Source organism: Lycorma delicatula, chromosome 12, assembly GCF_047948215.1.
Source record: "Lycorma delicatula isolate Av1 chromosome 12, ASM4794821v1, whole genome shotgun sequence".
Lineage (NCBI taxonomy): Eukaryota > Metazoa > Arthropoda > Insecta > Hemiptera > Fulgoridae > Lycorma > Lycorma delicatula.
In genome coordinates this window covers 71,811,900-71,832,807 of record NC_134466.1, presented here as the reverse complement: position 1 = coordinate 71,832,807, position 20,908 = coordinate 71,811,900, and the positions used below count along the sequence as shown (strand labels likewise).

Here is a 20,908-nt window from a genome sequence, read left to right as displayed (position 1 = left end):
ATAGATGAAGTCCTACGCAAAAACTATCGCGTGAAAATAAACAAGAACAAAACAAAAGTAATGAAATGTAGTAGAAATAACAAAGATGGACCGCTGAATGTGAAAATAGGAGGAGAAAAGATTATGGAGGTAGAAGAATTTTGTTATTTGGGAAGTAGAATTACTAAAGATGGACGAAGCAGGAGCGATATAAAATGCCGAATAGCACAAGCTAAACGAGCCTTCAGTAAGAAATATAATTTGTTTACGTCAAAAATGAATTTAAATGTCAGGAAAAGATTTTTGAAAGAGTATGTTTGGAGTGTCGCTTTATATGGAAGTGAAACTTGGACGATCGGAGTATCTGATAAGAAAAGATTAGAAGCTTTTGAAATGTGGTGCTATAGGAGAATGTTAAAAATCAGACGGGTGGATAAAGTGACAAATGAAGAGGTATTGCGGCAAATAGATGAAGAAAGAAGCATTTGGAAAAATATAGTTAAAAGAAGAGACAGACTTATAGGCCACATACTAAGGCATCCTGGAATAGTCGCTTTAATATTGGAAGGACAGGTAGAAGGGAAAAATTGTGTAGGCAGGCCACGTTTGGAGTATGTAAAACAAATTGTTGGGGATGTAGGATGTAGAGGGTATACTGAAATGAAACGACTAGCACTAGATAGGGAATCTTGGAGAGCTGCATCAAACCAGTCAAATGACTGAAGACAAAAAAAAAAATTTTAAACCTAAAATTAAAGTCTGGTTCTTTCTCCATAAAGGAATTGGAAACGTATTCTACGGTCCCTTTCTCTTCTAAAGTAAAGGCATAACGTGTTTTTTCTCTAAAATCTGTTGTTATAGAATTAATAGTATAAACGCCCTCTTCTAAATCCTCTATTTTTTACATTTAGATACAGTAAAATTAGCGCTTAAGTAAAACGTCTGCACAGCATTTTTTCTACTATTTCTTTAGATATTTTTACTTTCTCTTCTTTTTTCTGTATATTTTCTTTTTCCCAATCGTTAAGCTTTCGAAGGGACTAGTAACAGAAATATCCACGTACTTAAAACCTTTGTGGTACACATATGTTCTTTAGATTGTATTTTGAAAAATGGTGTTTCTTTAGGCCAGTAGTGGAAATAATTGTTTTTATAAGACATCTGTATAAATCCCTCTTGTTTTGCGATTTTATTAAATTCTACAGCCACCACAAAAACAAATGGTTTCTTCACTGCGGCCACGCGGTCCCCCCAACCCCTTCTCAGACACACGTGTGTCTGAAGGTTAATGATTACGTGGAGTGAATAATTACTGTTTACTTCTTCCAGAAAATCGCCGCCCCAAAAATGCGATCGCGAATAGGTGTCACCATTTGTAAGTTCCCTATTACCTTCCTTTCCTTTCAAGAAAGAAGAAAGAGGGAACGAGCCCAGCAGCCATCAGCCCAGCTGTCACAAGCCCAGCAGCCACCTGCCCAGCAGCCACTGACAGCACAGAAGAACGAAGAAACCTGCACTTTCCCCCGTTCAGCCCTTCGGGGCTTCGGGAATTCCAAGGTTAATGGTATGTAACTTCGGTTACTACCAATTCTTGGAAAGTGCAGGCCAAAGAAGAACGAAGAGGTCTTCGGAAGAAGAAGAGGGAGAAGAAGAAGGAAGACCAACCACTCGCCTCAACATCACGGACTGGAGTCCGGAACAGAGCCCAGCAAAGATGCGTCCTGAAGGGCAGCCATACCAGATAGGATGAAGAGCTTCTACACAACCTCTCCTATTTCAAAACTTACAGTAAGATAAAATAACCCAGCAATTGCGACTCCTCCGGAAAAGGGGACGCATTGCTCCCTCCTTACAGGTAGTGCCCCGTTGTGGCGTATTCCTGCTAGCCTATTAAGAGTTAGCACCGAAAGGACTTAAGTGGACGGTCTGAAGGGGAATTACGTCGGGAGGAGAGGCTTTATAAGCCTAGCCTTCCGCGGTCGGCCCATGAAATGGGTTCGATAACGCTGGTTTAACAACGGATTGGAATGCAATTAAATCCGTCTTAAATTCACTAAAATAATAATAGACAAAACTTGAAAAATTAGATCCGAGATTAAAAAATAACCTTTTTAAAAAAACAAGCCCGATTAGAATGATCCAGCAGCAAGGGACTCTGTCCAGGTTCTGCGATAAAGTAGGGAGTAATAGACTCCTCCCAACTTTGCATTCCATTAAATTCTATTAATCTGCGCTTAAATTGTCCCTTAACAGTAAATTATAAAGTTTTTTCTCCTAGCCTTCTACAGTAAATCGCAACAATAGGGAATTTCTCTGTTGTTATTACTATAAAACGAAACACTTCTACGCTAGAATTTACAGGTAATTCGATCCGGTTACCTTTGTGTAAATTTTTATAAAATTCAGCGCTATATTTTTGCTCGTTATTCTTTATTTTCAATACTTCTAATGCGCTGGCGATATCTAGAGATTTTTCAGCTTGTTCGAAATTCTTTCTTGTTTCTTGGATAATTCCTCCAACAATTTTACGCCGTAAACAACACAACCTGTAATCGGCACGATTTGCTGGCTGTTGTAGAAATTTAAGTTGTTTTTAAGGGACGATTGTTTCTCTGGAAATCGTGGTTTACAATATCTTGTATTAAGCCCGTTTGTCCGGTATTTACATTTTGCGCTAAATAGAAAATTATAACCGGAAAAAAAAAGTTTCTCCTATTTTTACGTAAGCGGAGTAGAAAATATTTAATTTGTTGTTTTTCTCTTCCGTTTCCAACAAATTTATCGGCAGCATATTAAAGCTAAATCCGTTTAAAATGTAGCGTATTAATTTTTTTTTTTTTGCTTGTCTTTATCGAGTTTTATCTTGTATCCGATTAGTTTTTTAGTAAGAGAATTTGCCCGTAAACGATAATACAGTAAATCTTTATAAACAACGCAGCAGGTATATTTTAACACGCTACAGATTTTCCCCCGTTGTTTCGTAACAGACGCAGAATAGAACGGTGCATTCGTAAATATTTTTTTGTACTTTTCTAGTACATTCGTCGTGGTATTTTTAAGCTATCGCAAAAACTATCGCATGAAAATAAACAAGAACAAAACAAAAGTAATGAAATGTAGTAGAAATAACAAAGATGGACCGCTGAATGTGAAAATAGGAGGAGAAAAGATTATGGAGGTAGAAGAATTTTGTTATTTGGGAGATAGCATGAGAACTTGTTATTCTTAAGTTGGCTGCGTCGTTTTCAGAAGCGATTTGTGATTCGTGTCATGTCAGATATCATTAGATAAATGAATTATCAACCATTAGGTTTATGAATTTTATACATACATACATACACACACACAGAGAGAGAGAGAGAGAGAGAGAGAGAGTGATAGGCTTGTACGTTTACGAAGAAGAGTTGTGATTATTTTATCATAAATAACACTTGAGTCACATATATTTATGATACATGACTAACTATATATAACGATTTTAAACACCGCCAGAATGTCTTTAAAATAAGTAATATTTTTATTGCTGAATAAATCAATAAATTTACTCGGTTCATCGGTTGATATTTGAATACATCAAATTTTGTTGTTTTACAAATACTGTTATAAAGAGTTCCTGTGGGCATTAAACTATGTAAACTACCAGTAAGAGCTAAAAAAAATTTAGACGGTTCCGAAACTTGAAAATTTTCCGATTCAAAAATAAAATGTTAAATATCGTATTCAATATTCGTTAACACCTCGGAAATCAATTTAGTTAAAAATTATTTCAGATGGTGCGATTCTGATCGATTAAAACGAACCGATTTATTTGTTGTAAAACTTATTTATTAAATAAAAAATACCATTTTAAATATATTATTATTGTAAATATTTTAAAACTATGGGACATAATGAAATGTTTATTCGAAAATTTAAACCAAATAATTTTACGTTAATATAGAACTATCAGTAACAAAAAACGACATTAAATCAAAATAAACGATAAAGAAAAGAGCGGGGTAACTTCATGTAGTGTGCTTACGAGAGATGTATTAAGACACAAGTGAAGTAGTCTATATTGCGTTTGCTGTGTGCGTTATTTACCGGCTAGCTGCTGTACCCGTCTCGTTCGCTGTCTTTCTCATACGTTATTTGTCTCTTTCTGTACCGAACAGTCAGATCTGATTTACTACATGCAACAAAACATCGTGTTACGTCGATGAAAAATGCATTATTTGTAGTTAATTTATCTTGCGTTTTACGAATATTTTGTATAAATACAAAAACGAAATAGAAAAGGATTCTTCTACACAAACTCGGTAAGTAATTTAAATATTAGTATTTTGTACTAAGAAAAATAGCACGGTACTAAATAATGTGGGGACAGAATAAACGGGAATGGTGAAAATTAAATGAACTAAATATTTTAATTTTTTTTTTTACAAATTACCAAATTGGTTTGTAAACCGATCGATTTAGACATAAACATTCGATTTAGGCGATATCTCTCGATATATACAACTACATTAAATCTAGTAAAAAAAGTTTTTTTTAGGCTATTTATTTACAGGTTTTTTGTTTTTTATTTTTATTTATATAGTAGTGATAGTAATGAGGTTTAAACTGTAGTAAACATTCCGGGGGTCATAAGAAGAAAGAAAGAAAAGTAATAGCGAATTAATATTATTATTTTCATAATATAAGTTGTCAAATATAATACAATAATTTATTTAATTCGTACAAATTAATGCCGGTCCGCTAGATAAAAATTTGCTTTTAAGATTACAAAGTAAAATAACTTATTTTAAGTACCAGTACAATAAAAAGAGGAAAGCCGGTTTATTTTGTGGATTAATCTTGTTATTTAAAATCGAATTATTATAGGTATTTTAATTATAAGATTCTCGGTTTACCGACTTCTCTCGTTCATTTATCCGAACGTTCGTGTTGTTTTCAGTATTCTTAAGTTAACGTTAAACAAATCTCTTTGTTTCTCTTTCTGCAGCTGAAATAACATTAAAATATCTAAATTGAAGTAACTGTTTTTTAAAATTAATATCTGAAATTTCGATTAACCGAACATTCATAGATCGTTTATCGGAGGTAATATACCTGTCAATTTAAATATTACGTCAGTTATTTTACGAAAATAATTCATTTTTTTGCTTCAAATTTAGGTATTTTGTAATTTATTATATTTCTATATTGTAATATTTTCTTTTCAGCGATTCTAATCCTACTGCGATCATTTTATTTTATATATTTTTTTTATTTTTAAATTTTAAGATAACAGCGTAACCTTTCACTAGATAAAGTAAACGAGATTAAAGTAACTAAATTTTATATGTATAAAATAATCATGAAGTCAAACCGGGAATGGAACTCAGGACCGAGTGTGCAAACCTCTCCTTGCAAAAAGTAGATTTTTACTTTTTAACTGGCAATATGTACATGTTTATCAAAGGTGAATCCAAATCCAGTCGGATTATTACAGGAAGGAGTAGTATGCAGTTTTATCGAATAATATGTATCTCAGTAGCGATTGAAACACAACCTAATTTTAACATTTTTTATATAAAAAAATAATCATTTAATTTTTTTTCTGTTTAGCCTCCGGAACCGCATAATGTATTATTACTTCAGAGGATGAATGAGTGTAGTCTTGTACAGACAGTGTCACAGCTCGACCGTTCCTGAGGTGTGTTGATTAATTGAAACCCAACTCTCCAAAGAACACAGTTATTCACGATCTTACTGTTCAAATCCTTAGAACTCTCGATTTCGAAATTAGCTGATCTGCGAAGACAAGTTCACCTCTAGACCAACACGGTGGGTTCATTTTAAAACGGTTATATTAAAATTTCTTTGGTTACTGATCTAGGTTAAAGTTTTCAGTATTTGGACTACATCTTTAACCAAAGCATCTTTATCAAAGGCACGTTCTTAAAAATTAAATAATTAAATATTTATAAATTCTGTATCACAGTGTTCATTAAAAATTATTATTAGAAAATAAACATTCACAGTAATTATAGCATTTTGAAAGTAGCAGACATGAATTCATAATCGGGAGAAATATTTAAATAAACTCAAATACATTTTGTAACAGTGGATAAAGGTGTATAATTAATTTACATTTTTCAAAATTTTATATTTTGGATATCGGATGTAAAATAAGGTAAGTTTTGAAAATCTAATTTTAATTTTATTAATTTACAAGACGATCTATATTTTTTATTTACATAAGTTATTTCTTTTAACGAATAATATTTTTGAAAAAAAAACTTTATTTTACTAATTAATTCTGTTACATTTCTTAATTTTTCTAATTCAACAGAACGATTTACATATTACGTAATTCCATAAAATTATCTTCAATTATACTAACTGTTTTATGAAACTCATAATATCTGTACTAAGAGACTACCGGTCATTAATCTGATTTACAATAACATTTTGTTTTATTTCTTCTAACAATTTTTTATATTTTTCTCCATCATAAGCATGTAAATTGGTAGTAAAGAACAATCGAACCGAGACCATTAACAATTCGTCTTTTATTTCTTACTTTATTACTTACCAAGACTATTTTTAACTTATTCATTTTCGAACGAGTAATAAATTTTAAATAATTACTTCCAGCTCTAGACTTATGACTGTTTTTACTTACATTATACAATTTATAATTAAAAGGTATAATTAAAACAATTTAATAAATATTCTTAAATATTATTCAAATTTTATAAATAGATTTACTACTTTATCATAATGAATAAATGTACCGGTAAAAAGCCTCTAATCTGGCTAAATCTAATTCTATCGGGCCCGTTTCCGAATTAATAGTTAGGACCTGCAAGATATTTTAAATACAGATTAGTTTCTGTATCGGAGGATTTTTCTGTTGTATCTGTTTAACCTTTCGAGGTCGTTAAATGTATTTTACTTTTTGTATATGTCGTGCTGTTTTTCACCGAACTGACTTTTCCTTTATCATATTTATTTTTCTCTTTACTTCATCATCTTTACTTTATGATTTTTGACGTAATCGTTTATTATCTGCCGCTGTATATCTGCTTCTAACAATGAAGTTGGGTTATGTCCGTAAAATTTTCAAACCGTTTTAATTTGGTAACAGAATAAATACTACTCTTGTACGCAATAACTGCATATTTTATTTCATTTTTAATACTATCGTTTTTAATTTCTTGTCGGTTATTAAAGATTCTGATATGTTCAGTTACCGTAGACTGAAATCTTTCACGTTGACGATGGATGTTGTGCTTGTAAAATATATTTTAATTTTATATATCCGCATTCATTTTTGAATTATTGAATTCGGTATCATTAGAAATAAATTTTTTCAGGTATTTTATGACGGGTAGATTAATTTAATAATTTATCAGCTGCTTCTGTTAATTGTGATCTTTCAATCCATTATACTTGTGTATACCTAAAAAACTATCTAAATTGACAAAATCTTTTGTTTTTCAACAACAAAAAAACAAACGCCTATCGATATGAAGTATTTTTAGTGGTTTAGGTGTTGGAGTCAAATTCATTTCTGAATTTAAAGGAATTCTTTCACGATTTGTTTTTAAACGAATTTCACATTTATATAATTTTACATATGTATTTTTAAATGCGGGGTTTTAAAAACGCTATCAAAAACATGTTCAAGTCTTGATATATGTTCCTCTAAACTAGTTGAATAAATAAGATAAACAGGTTAATTTTATTCTGATTTCCAACTAGTATATTCGTAATGTGTCGGGAGGTAGGTAAGCTATTAGGTACATTTCATTAGAAAGCTACCTATTGTAATGGATACCGTGATTCGACTTCGGGAAAATTTTGATATATCTTCGCGTTTCACATCCTCCAGACTCCAAAGCCACCTTCAGCTCAAAAGCATATATATATATATTTAACTTTCTCATGGACAAGATAACTGCCGTAATTTTCCGCAAATCACTTTCAAACTGTTCCCTGAAAAAAAGATGCGACCCAAAATCTCGTACGAGTTTGTTAACGGCCAAAATCGGACGATGGGGATGGAAATGGAGGGCTTTTTCGAAAAAAAAAACAAAATATTGCTATAACCTTTTTATTAAGTAAAATATCGAATTCGTTTATGTTTCTACGATTCTTTGGATAAGAGCCTAAAACTTTTGTAAGTAAAGTTTTTTGATATCACCAATCATTGGTTCAGGGGGTAGAAAAAATGAAGTTTTGAAGACAAAAAACAAATCACACCTCCCTTAATAGGCACAGTATCGCATCGCTTTAAAGTGTTCTTTAATCGTCTAAACATTACGTAAAACATTGTCAGACACAATTTTTGATATAACCAACCCGTACGGTAAGGGATGACCGGAGTGTTGCTGGAATTGTAAGACGGGGCTTGTCGTAAGCTAAACATGTGAAACTTTTTTCACATTGTCGTATCGAGTAAATTTGAAGTTTTCTTAACTTTAAGGTGGGAATTTTTTTTATTCCCTCCTTAGCACCGGTGAAATCTTTTTTTTCAACTTCTTTTTAAATTATATTGATGTATTAATAATTATTAACCTCTTGATTGTAAAAAAGGTTTATAATAAATAATTCAATAATAATAAAAAATATGAAAAAAAAATCAGTAGTTATTAATGAAATAAAATTTTATGTACTTTCCATTTTTTTAAAAAAAGGAAATGAAGTCGGATTCGAACCGATGTACCTTCCCCTTGTAAAAGCAAAATATTTCATTAATTGAACATAAAACGATAAAAAAAGAAATATTTTTCATTCTCGAGATAAAAACAAAAATGTACGCCAGGTAAAGTTATGTAAACAACAAAAAAGTCCTAAATAAAATAATTCTGACTACTCTAATTGTACAAAAATCTACCTAGAATAATTATGAAAAACGACAAAAAATATTTGTTTTTCTTTCTTTTCTTACAAGCACATTTTCATGATATAGTAAGTTAGCGATGTGAAATTTAATATTATTTCTATATTTGATGTAGTCGGGTGCCTGTGTAGGCTATATGAGGTGGTAACTACCGAGTACAAGATAACGCATAAAAGTAATATTAAATTTCATATCGCTGACTATACTAATTTTTTTTTTGTCTTCAGTCATTTGACTGGTTTGATGCAGCTCTCCAAGATTCCCTATCTAGTGCTAGTCGTTTCATTTCAGTATACCCCCTACATCCTACATCCCTAACAATTTGTTTTACATATTCCAAACGTGGCCTGCCTACACAATTTTTCCCTTCTACCTGTCCTTCCAATATTAAAGCGACTATTCCAGGATGCCTTAGTATGTGGCCTATAAGTCTGTCTCTTCTTTTAACTATATTTTTCCAAATGCTTCTTTCTTCATCTATTTGCCGCAATACCTCTTCATTTGTCGCTTTATCCACCCGTCTGATTTTTAACATTCTCCTATAGCACCGCATTTCAAAAGTTTCTAATCTTTTCTTCTCGGATACTCCGATCGTCCAAGTTTCACTTCCATTTAAAGCGACACTTCAAAAATACACTTTCAAAAATATTTTCCTAACATTTAAATTAATTTTTGATGTAAACAAATTATATTTCTTACTGAAGGCTCGTTTAGCTTGTGCTATTCGCCATTTTATATCGCTCCTGCTTCGTCCATCTTTAGTAATTCTACTTCCCAAATAACAAAATTCTTCTACCTCCATAATCTTTTCTCCTCCTATTTTCACATTCAGCGGTCCATCTTTGTTATTTCTACTAAATTTCATTACTTTTGTTTTGTTCTTGTTTATTTTCACGCGATAGTTCTTGCGTAGGACTTCATCTATGCCGTTCATTGTTTCTTCTAAATTCTTTTTACTCTCGGCTAGAATAACTATATCATCGGCAAATCGTAGCATCTTTATCTTTTCACCTTGTACTGTTACTCCGAATCTAAATTGTTCTTTAACATCATTAACTGCTAGTTCCATGTAAAGATTAAAAAGTAACGGAGATAGGGAACACCCTTGTCGGACTCCCTTTCTTATTACGGCTTCTTTCTTATGTTCTTCAATTATTACTGTTGCTGTTTGGTTCTTGTACATGTTAGCAATTGTTCTTCTATCTCTGTATGTGAACCCTAATTTTTTTATACTAATGAATCTGAAAAAAATGCCGTTAAAATAAAGAAAAACTCGCTCGACTATTTTTTGTTATTCTAGGTAGATGTGTACAATCAGGATTAGTCTTTTTTTTTTTTAATAATTTTTATCTTGCAGTATAAAAACCAATTACATATTTTAGGGTAATATTGTTTTAGGTATAACTATGTATGGATTATGATTTTAAATACTCATCAAGAAAGCACTGATAAAACTATAGTAAAAGTAACGGAGAAAGTCATTATGATGGATAATGAAAAATGTTAGTAAAAGATATTTGCACAAACTTAAACTTTATAACTAACAAACTGTTAAAATATATCATCAAATAAACATATCAATATTATGTCGAATATTTTGCAGGTTTAACTGTACATCTTTTTCTTTTTCCTGTTTAGCCTCTGGTAACTACCGTTTAGATAATTCTTCAGAGGATGATAAGTATGAGTGTATATGAAGTGTAGTCTTGTACATTCTCAGTTCGACCGTTCCTGAGATATGTGGTTAATTGAAAACCCAACCACCAAAGAACACCGGTATCCACGATCTAGTATTCAAATCCATGTAAAAATATGTTTTTTAAAAACAAACTTTTTATTTTATTATACGTATAAAAAAATTATTTCAATATAAATATTCTTCCAGAATTATATTATATTAGCCAATGTTAAGTGTAAATGCTAACAGTGATTTTTTAATTAAAACTGAATAAAATAACATACGTAACAAAGACTTCAACCAGGAATACATACCACTAATAATGCTTGCATATTCTACATACTGAATCCTAACATGCGTGTGTGTGTGTGCGCGCGCGCGCGTGTATGTAAAATTTTACATAAGAGGATATTGATAACATTTTAAAAATTACTTCTGCAGGAATATTGATAGTTATGCCCCAAAAGGGTTTGTATCTTATTTTTGATATATATACGTACAAAAATTTTTTTAAATTGTTAAACAATGGGTTTCTTTTAAAACGAAATTGCTCTAAAAACTAGAAAATATTTGTAATTTGTAAAAATTTTCAACATTAGTAAAAATTTTGCGCTCACAAAATATTACTTTGTCTTATCAATTTAATTTTTGTTCAATTTTTACCTTTATTAATCCTCGCAGAACACCTATTCCAATTCTTCAGTAAAATTTTATGAGCCGCAATGGATTTCTTTTTACAAATATTGAAAATTACTTTGATTATATTACAGTTACTGAAAAATTATTTCCTACTTTTTAGAGAAATTTTTTTAAATTTATTTATTTTTACTTTTTGGTCTGCCGCATTCGCTTGTTCGTTCAAATGCTATCGATTCGTTCACATCGGTTTATAATTTTTTCTCATTCTTTCTTACTCTAGTAGCGGGCGCGTAATAAATAAAATAAAAACTCAACTTTCGCCCGCTAAAAATCAACTCGTCAAATCTCGCCCGTTTTGCCTTTTCGCTTTCATTCGCTCGCTTTTCATGCTATTTCTCCAACCGTATTTTACGGTGTGTTGCAGTTTTTTTTTTTGTTTTGTACTCTAGTTTCATCTTTTTGTTCCGATGAGAAAATACACTACACGAAGAAAAATGATTTTGTTATAGTAACAGAATTCATTTACTTACAACAAATCGGTTTGTCGTCGTAACAAAATCAGATAACTTACAGTAAAAAATCAGTAACGATAGTTAATAGTAACAAATCCATTTTGTAATCGTAACAAAATCGTTTCGCTGCCACAACACACCCTTAGTTACCGAAACATATGATTTGTTACCCGTAAGTAAACAAATAAATATGTTTTTACAAATGTTCGACATGTTTGTTTTAGAACGATATTAAATACGGTATATTATATTATCATTCGTGCCAAACGTGTATGATTTTTTTTAATAGTTTTCTTATGTTCGAAATCCTGTTTAGATGACACACGTGAAATTTCAGCTTGATTGGATAACGGGAAGTTTATCAGATTTCAGTTACTAAATTTCATCTAAATAGGATTTCGAGCATAAGAAAGCTATTAAAAAAAATAACTGTAATTGAGCGTTATTTCTACGCTCTTTCGTACGGGTAAAAATGTACTTTGCACGATTCATAGCGTTATCCGACAAACACCGCAAGAAAATGACCAATTTTCTTTAATCTAAACGCTGAAATTGCATACAGAATTACAGTTCTTCTCTCTGGAATATGTATATATACGTTGTTTTCTACATGAGCATAAAGCAAGCGACTTTATTTGAAAACTGAAGGTGTTTGAATCTAAAGGGCAAGTCTAAAGGAATGTACGCCGAACATTCAAAGGTATATTTATCGATAATCCAAATAGTATCGCAAAAGATAGAGAGAGACCTTTTTTTGTAGAAAATTTAATTTCAAAAACTGTAAATGGTGTCAGAATTCGATCGATCAACGGTTTGACCGTAGTAAATTTAAATATAGGAAAGGAACATAATCCGGTTGTTACCGCAAGCAATTTAAACGATTACCGTCATGAAACGATGGAATATTTCGTTACGGTAATAGTCGTAAATTCTTTTCGGTTATAAAACCTATGTTAGTACAAAATTTCACCTCGATCGGCCGTGTAGATTTTGCGTGAAAGAATAACAGCCTCGTAAAAATTATTATATATTTACACAGATTGTATCACAAAGTTTTCCCGGGCCCTTTCATAACCTTTTCTACTCGTGAAAATAATCTACTCGTTTAAATTTCATTTAAACATTCGTCCTAAAATACTTCGTTTGCGATTTACGGCTAATGAAAGAGACGTGAAAAAGTTTTCTTTGTTTGATTCAACTTACTCTACACCGTTTTGTTTAGAATTAAATCCTCTACAAGTTTTGTTTAAAAGTTATTTAACAAAGTTATTGTACCTCTAACATTAAAAACAGGGTTTTTACCCCGATTTATTAATTTCACACTAGATTTCTACTACTACTGCAGATACGGTTCTAGGATATATTTTTGTTCGATTTTTCCGGTCAAAAACAAAACGATTCACTAATTTTGTCCCTTAATTAATGTTTTAAAAATTTCAGTGACATTATTTCACCGGGATAGCTGAAATCCGACGTAACTCGCAAACGAAGCATTTTAGGACAAATTTTTATTATAAATTTTCTCCGTTATCTTCGCGAGTAGGTTGTGAAAGTCCCGGAAGAAATTCGTGATACACTGTGTATATATAATAAATAATTGTATATGTAATAGATAATACATTACCGGGAAGATAAAATTTTAATTGAAATTAAATGAGATTCGATTGAATCGATTCTTTTTTCTACAACTGATGAATTGATTCACCGTACAAGTTTACAAAGGAATGTAAAAATGGAAATTTTTAGCATAAGCAAAATGTTACACCTCACTGATATTCGAATCCGGGACCTCCAGATGAAACGCCGAGACGCTACCACACCGCCACGGTGATCGGAAGAGTGGTAACCTTAATATAATTTATTAAATCAGTATATTTTTAAAATCTGAGTTCGATTTCTAAACGGTTTTATAATTACATTTTTTTAATATTAATCTATTTTCTTTTTTAAATAAACCTTTATTTAGTTTATTAACTTTTGATAATAAATAAAAATATTTATGTATAAAATTAAATTTTTAATTATGTTTAACTGTTTATTTTAACATTTATTTTATTATTTTAGTCGTTTTAAATAGATTTTTAATGTATATGTGAGGGTGCGCGTACGTGTTACGTAATTGATAATAAAAAAACTGTAAACAACAACCGTAATATTAATCTATTTTGTAAGAGTTAAGAAGACGTGTATACACTGAAGATCACCGATTGTACGCGGAGATGGACGAACATGTATACAGCCTAACTCACTCGATCCAGTCGCTTAGGGTTACGGGCGATAAACGAAATTAAAATTTACGTTTCATCAATGTGTGTTGTTTTATTTAAACAAAATTAACGTCTTTATTTTAACATCATGGTATGTGCTTTTTAATATAGACTTAATAATGTAAATATACTTAATATAGAATGTAGTGTATTACCATTTTTATTATATTTTAAAAAAATAGTATTGAATAACTTGTTTCAATCCTGCTTGTAGTGTGTGTTTGTATGTGTGCGTGAGTGTGTGTGTGGGCGCGCGTCCTAATCCTTTATTGCTTTTATATTAATCCTTTATAATCATCAAATTATTGTTGATTTTTGTTGATTTTATTTGCATTTTTGTGCGAGTTTGCGTGCGGGCGCGCACATCTATGTATGTGTATGTATTTAATTTATTCTTTTAACTGATTGTTAAACGAATGAATTTTGACTTTTTTTGTCATAAGTCAAGCCGATCTTAACACACTAGTTATGATATATTTTTCAGTCTACCGGTTGTGAATTATAAAAAATAAAAATTATTTTTTTCTTATCACACTTTGGAGGTACTGAACCGACTTAAAAAAAAATTCGGTTTTTCTATATAACGTAGACGTACGTAAATAAATGATTTACCATAATTAAATAATAAAATAAAAATGAAAAAATTTTCCAGAACATTACCAATATAACTATGAATATAATTTAACCGTACTTAACCTACGCTCGCTTCGCTCGCTAACTTTGACTAGCGAAGGTTAAGTTTGGTTATGCTTTTAAATTTATTTATTATATATATATATTTATTTGTTTATCTCATAACCGAACACGGATATTGCCCTTTTTGTTATCTTCAACTGCTCATTCACGTTATCTACGAACTTTCGGGCAAATCGTGTCTCTTCTTTCGTCTTCGTGTTGACCTCCAATATAACGTATTGCAATCTGGGAAAAATTGAGGTCGGGGGAATAATCGCTCAGAATTACCAAATGATATATAATATAACTAATGTAATTTCACAACTTACATAGAAACAAATTTCCCCGTTAGACCGAGTTACTTTTTACACTTTAAATATTATTCATTTATTTAATTCTACCGCTCACCTGTGACGTCACAACATAGGAGTAAATTAGAGCAATTTTTGTGGCGGGCATGCGATTTTAAAAAAAGTTTTTTTGCAAATATTGTTATTTTTTAATTATTAACAAATGCGCCTAAGTAAAATATGACCTTAATTAGGCGAAATCTCGAGACTGAGGGTGACCTTGCTTCACAGCCTCATCTCTTTGAACTTTTAAGTTGAAAATTTAATGGCATGCGCCTCATACGAAGAAGTAATCAGACCAAGTTTGGTCTAAATCGGTCCAATAGTTCTGGAGATATAAGGTGATTTATATGCAAACACCGAACACATGTTTATACGAACATTAACAACAGGACAATTTCCATTCGGTTTTTTTGGTTACTTAGGCGTCAAAACGTCAAGATCCGGTGAAAACCGCATATGGCGAAATCGGACCGATTTCAATAGTTTCTAGAGCTGTAGCGCTATCGAGACGGGAAAGTTAAAGGTAATTTAGTAACTCTTCTTTGCGTTTTTACTGTTAGACATTGTGTGACGTATAATAAATCGACTATTCTAATTAAAAAGGTGCACTAATAAATTTATTTATAGGAAAATCGCTCTATTTATGAAAAAGATGCAAAATTTAAATTTAACTATCTCTGGTTCCTGTATATTTTATGTCCGCATTTAATAATAAATTTGGTAATTATATAAGTTACGGTCTCGCCACTGATTTTGATGAAATTTGGAATATAACTTACGTAAAAGAAAGTTATTCGTTACTATTAAAATTATTAGTGGGAAACGCCTTCCATCGAGTTACGTCCCTTGCAAGTTACGCAGCACCCTTACCGAAATTTCGAAATATTACAAGTGTAAATAAACTTTATTTTGGGACTGAATAAATCGGTTTCGATGAAATTAAATTCACTTAAGGTTAAATTAATTTAGGTTTAGTTTACGATGTGGGTTTTGGTAAACGTACAATATACATTATTTGCGGAGTAAAACGCTCGGTTTAAATGAAATTTAATCGAGTATAGTTAGTTTAGAACAAGGTTAATGTTAGGTTTACGAGTAAGTCGGTTGAAATTTTCCGTAGTTTATCCGATTAATTCGCATTTCAAGATTTCTGTTCGACTCGACTTTAAGCAAATCTAACCTTATTCTTAACTAAATTTATACGAAAGCTCGATATCTGACAAATATGGATTTTCTCCGGTACATATCGCCTCCCACCAAATACATCTGTGAAATATCAAAATATTTACTTATTCAGACCTTCCCCAGAATATGTGACAACACAGATAAGTTCTGGGGTAGAGGGTTGAAACGATAACTAAATATTAAAAAAAAGTCACTCGATACCAACGCTTACGGTAAATAGATTACAAGAAATGCTCGTAAAAAAGGAAGTTTAAATTTTCGCCATATGTAACCTACGTTTGCTAATCTCGTCTAATCAACGTTAAATTTACAAATTAAATATGTTATTCTCCCACACTGGAGGCGATTAATCAAATTCACCGCATTTATAAACAATCTAATCAAATTTTCAGAATTTTATAAATGAAAAGGTCCAGTCGCTATCAGCGTACCCTGAATGCGGCGAGTCAAATTAATCGCCTCCAGTGATGTATAATTTGTATATTCGATTTAAAATACAAATTTATTCCGATAATACTTTAACAAATAAATACACGGAGTTCCATTCTCTGGAATACCTAAAGTTACATTTTTTTATCCTCCGGGAACACCTTTAGATATCGCTTCAGAGGATGAGATGAATGACAATTTTTGTATAGCGTGTGAAAATACCATGTCTGACCGGGATTCGAACCCGAGTCCTCCGGATGAAAGGTCGAGACGCTACCACAGAGGACCGCTTAAAAGCTTCATTGCCGCAGGTAATTCTATCCTACTAAACGGCATTTGTATGTGTGTGTGTATCCCCTTAGCTTAGCACGGGAATGTACTGTTCACTAGCTGAAACTCCTGATTCGTTAGTACATGTCTAGCGGTGATTAGATGTATACTTGTTATATTATTATTTATCGATATACCTTATTAATATACGTTATATTTGGGGAATATTTAATACCTTTTAACCGCATCTGAATTTCGGTAAGAAAATCGTAAATATCTCGAAATCGGTTGGTCCTAGCGCTCTGAAAGATTTTTTCGAACCCCCCAGGAAGTAAATCTATCCGCTCCCAGCGGTACCCATCGGATGATAATATTTTCAAGCGCCCCCGGGGCGCCGTTCGGAAATCGGTGAGGGGGTGTGATGAGTTTCCACCGTAGTATTTCGGCAACTGCTCGTCCGATTTTCACGATTCAAACGGCGTACGTATCGTCAGCCGGTTGAACGCTAACTGTTAAACGTATCGGATACACTGTTGTTCCGCTGTATCTTAGTTATACGGAAATTAAATAGTTTACCCTGTGTTCAAATTGCAGTCGGTAAAACGTACCGATACGATCTTTCGCTAAATACGCTCAAACATGTGCTCTAGCGCAGCCGTAACGTATAAACTTATGAAGATAAAATGTAGAAAATAAAAAATATATTAAAAACACTTTTTAAAAACCTCCTTAAATTAAACACGCTTAACGATAAAAAAAATTAGGACTGTATCTAAGAATGGATTTGACGACAAATACTTTTGTTGTTACTGTATTACAGGAAAATTCCGATTCGTTAGTATCTTTCTAGAGTTAAATTTCTAATTTAACTTTCGTTATATCGGTTTTCATCATTCAAAAAAAATATTTTCGCACAAGAGGTAATCGATTTTGGACACCTAATAATCCCATTCCGAGACGCCGCCCGCCAGAGCAACCCGTCCGGGGGGGTCTAGCTGCGAAGGGCGTGCCTACGGCAGGTCTCTACAGCCAGTAATACAAAAATCTAGCCTAATCTAAGTACAATTAATCTAAGGTTTGTCGCATCGAGTCTAGTTCATATTATTACTCGTTACCTGTAAGGTGGAGGTTCATTCATCAACAGGAGCACAAAACCGTGAAAATTTGAACGTATTTTAATTTTATTCGTTCTATATTAATTTTATTCGATGTAATTTAGAAAACGTAACAGTAGTGTCCTGAATACTGGTAATCCATTTCTTCACCTCTTTATGAAGACATTTTCAACAGTTATACGCTTTATACTATCGTCTAACGTGATATAAATTTTAGGTCTTAAATAGATAAACGATTTCGAAACTGTTCTTTAAATACAGCCGGGATTTGTGAATCTTCTGCATCCGTACTTCTTGTATTATACGCATTATTTTATGACTTTTACAACTATTGAAAAATACTCTTAATAATTTTTATACGTATAGATTCTTCGGGTAAAACATTCAGTTTTTTGGAAACATCAAGAGATAGGTTGAAACTGCTTTTGAATTCCATTATTCTAATTATTATTTTTTGTGGTATTTCCACAGTTAAGTGAGATTTTTTTTTTTTTTGTCTTCAGTCATTTGACTGGTTTGATGCAGCTCTCCAAGATTCCCTATCTAGTGCTAGTCGTTTCATTTCAGTATACCCTCTACATCCTACATCCCCAACAATTTGTTTTACATACTCCAAACGTGGCCTGCCTACACAATTTTTCCCTTCTACTTGTCCTTCCAATATTAAAGCGACTATTCCAGGATGCCTTAGTATGTGGCCTATAAGTCTGTCTCTTCTTTTAACTATATTTTTCCAAACGCTTCTTTCTTCATCTATTTGCCGCAATACCTCTTCATTTGTCACTTTATCCACCCGTCTGATTTTTAACATTCTCCTATAGCACCGCATTTCAAAAGCTTCTAATCTTTTCTTCTCATATACTCCGATCGTCCAAGTTTCACTTCCATATAAAGCGACGCTCCAAACATAAACTTTCAAAAATCTTTTCCTGACATTTAAATTAATTTTTGATGTAAACAAATTATATTTCTTAGTGAAGGCTCGTTTAGCTTGTGCTATACGAGATTTATAAGCGATTTAATCAGCGCATTATATACATACAACCCGACCATTTTTAATTGCAATAATTGTTTTTAACGTTAACCGAACGAGGTTAGCGAGCAAAGCGAGTGTAATTATTTTTTTTTTTAGGACTTGGTTTTTTAGCAGGATTTCTCGTAATCTATTAGTCTTAGAGATTGGTTTCGGGTAATTTTTTTTTTTAATTTTAATTTCTAGTTATCGTTTCGACCCCCGCCACAGCTTATCTGTGTTTATCGACATATACCGGTGAAGTTCCGAATGTATAATACGAAATAGTAAACATTTAGATCTTTCACCGACGTATTTGTTGTGCGTCTTCATTCACTGAAGAAATGTCGATCGACATTCTCTAATTTCGATCTTTCACGTTTATATGTGTATTACACGCGTATAGTGCAATATAAAGACTTTTTGGTGCGGGTACTGCATAAATTAGGAGGGATTTAATTCGGGTGAAAGGGGTTTTTGACAAAAAAAAAGTTGTTTTATAACTCATAACTTACGTCTTTATATTTCAAATTTTATAAAAATCTGAGACGAGTCCGTAACAACTGTAACTACCGTTACGTTTGTCATGCGATTCTAATCCGGTATGAACCGGTCTAAACCAGTTATTTAAGAGCTTAAGAGCTATTCGGTTAAACTGCAATATAGATCTACGAGAATTATTTTAATACATTAAAATACGTTTAGTATTACACAAGTGAAGTGTAGAATAACATTATTTTCAACCGCATTAATGAAAGAAGTTTGTAACGTATGTTTCGCAAGCATATATAGTGTTTCGTTCACGTTCCTTTTCTATCTTCAACGGTTTTTGTTTTGCTTCGCCTGACGATATTACCGTACAGATTAAAATTAAACTACGGAAACGGATTCATATTATGAAACGTGGAATATTAGGAGGTAGAAACAAAGACGGATCTATGTAGTAAGAAAATTTCTATTTACGGTGCGTTTGAAATCTTTTGACAGCCATATTGGATCCGCCATATTGAAACAATTTTTTTTTTAAATAGGAAACTATACACGACTTTATTTAATGTTTTACACAAAATACAGTGTCGAAAACCATTTCTCTTCAACGCCTCGTTTTTTATTTATGAACAATAAAAGTTGGTAAAACGGAAAAATCGCGATAGAAGTAAAACGAGTTAAAATCCCCCGTTGTAACTTTTTTTATTACATATTACCTTCAGAATTACATCCGATAACAAACAGTAAACAGTTCATGTCGGAATTAATGGCCCAAACCCTAATAACAACAGCCTTCTCGATAATTATAATAAAAAATAATAATTTGGAATACTACTAGAAATTAAACGGCTACATAAAGCGAGGTATTATTTACTTAAATTATCACAATATTTAATTTTAAAATTTAGTTAAATGTTTTCAGTTCTAAATTATTTAATACGGCAAACTTTGAAAAAAATTTAACAATTTTGAAATTAAAAAATTTGTTACAGATTTATAAGGTAAATCAGTTGTTGTTTTACAACATTACAAATTATTAATTTCTCATTTCGGCTTCTTGTTTCAACATAAAAGTACAGCATATAGTATATATATATATATATATATATATATATATATATATATATATATATATATATATATATATATATATATATATATATACTATATGCTTACTTACCCACTATATGCTTACTTGCGTTTCCCGACGCAGTCAATTTTTCTAATTTTATGTATGTTTTTTAATCAATTTATCGGAAGGCGTGTACTACTCTTCGTATCGAACATACAGTAACACTAACAAGGGCTGTGTTAGTTCAGCCGTCATGTTGTACAACGTCGCATTCCTTACAAAATCAGAATTTAAAAAAATGCCGATAACAGTTTTTAGATATTTATCTGAAGGGTATTTGCAAGCCCAGAAATTTCTACTG

General features: G+C 31.8%; 1 pseudogene; it reads left to right on the top strand.

The window, feature by feature from the left end:
• Positions 1 to 20,908, top strand: part of LOC142333011 (dynein axonemal heavy chain 10-like) — a 113,303-nt pseudogene that overhangs the window by 41,731 nt on the left and 50,664 nt on the right.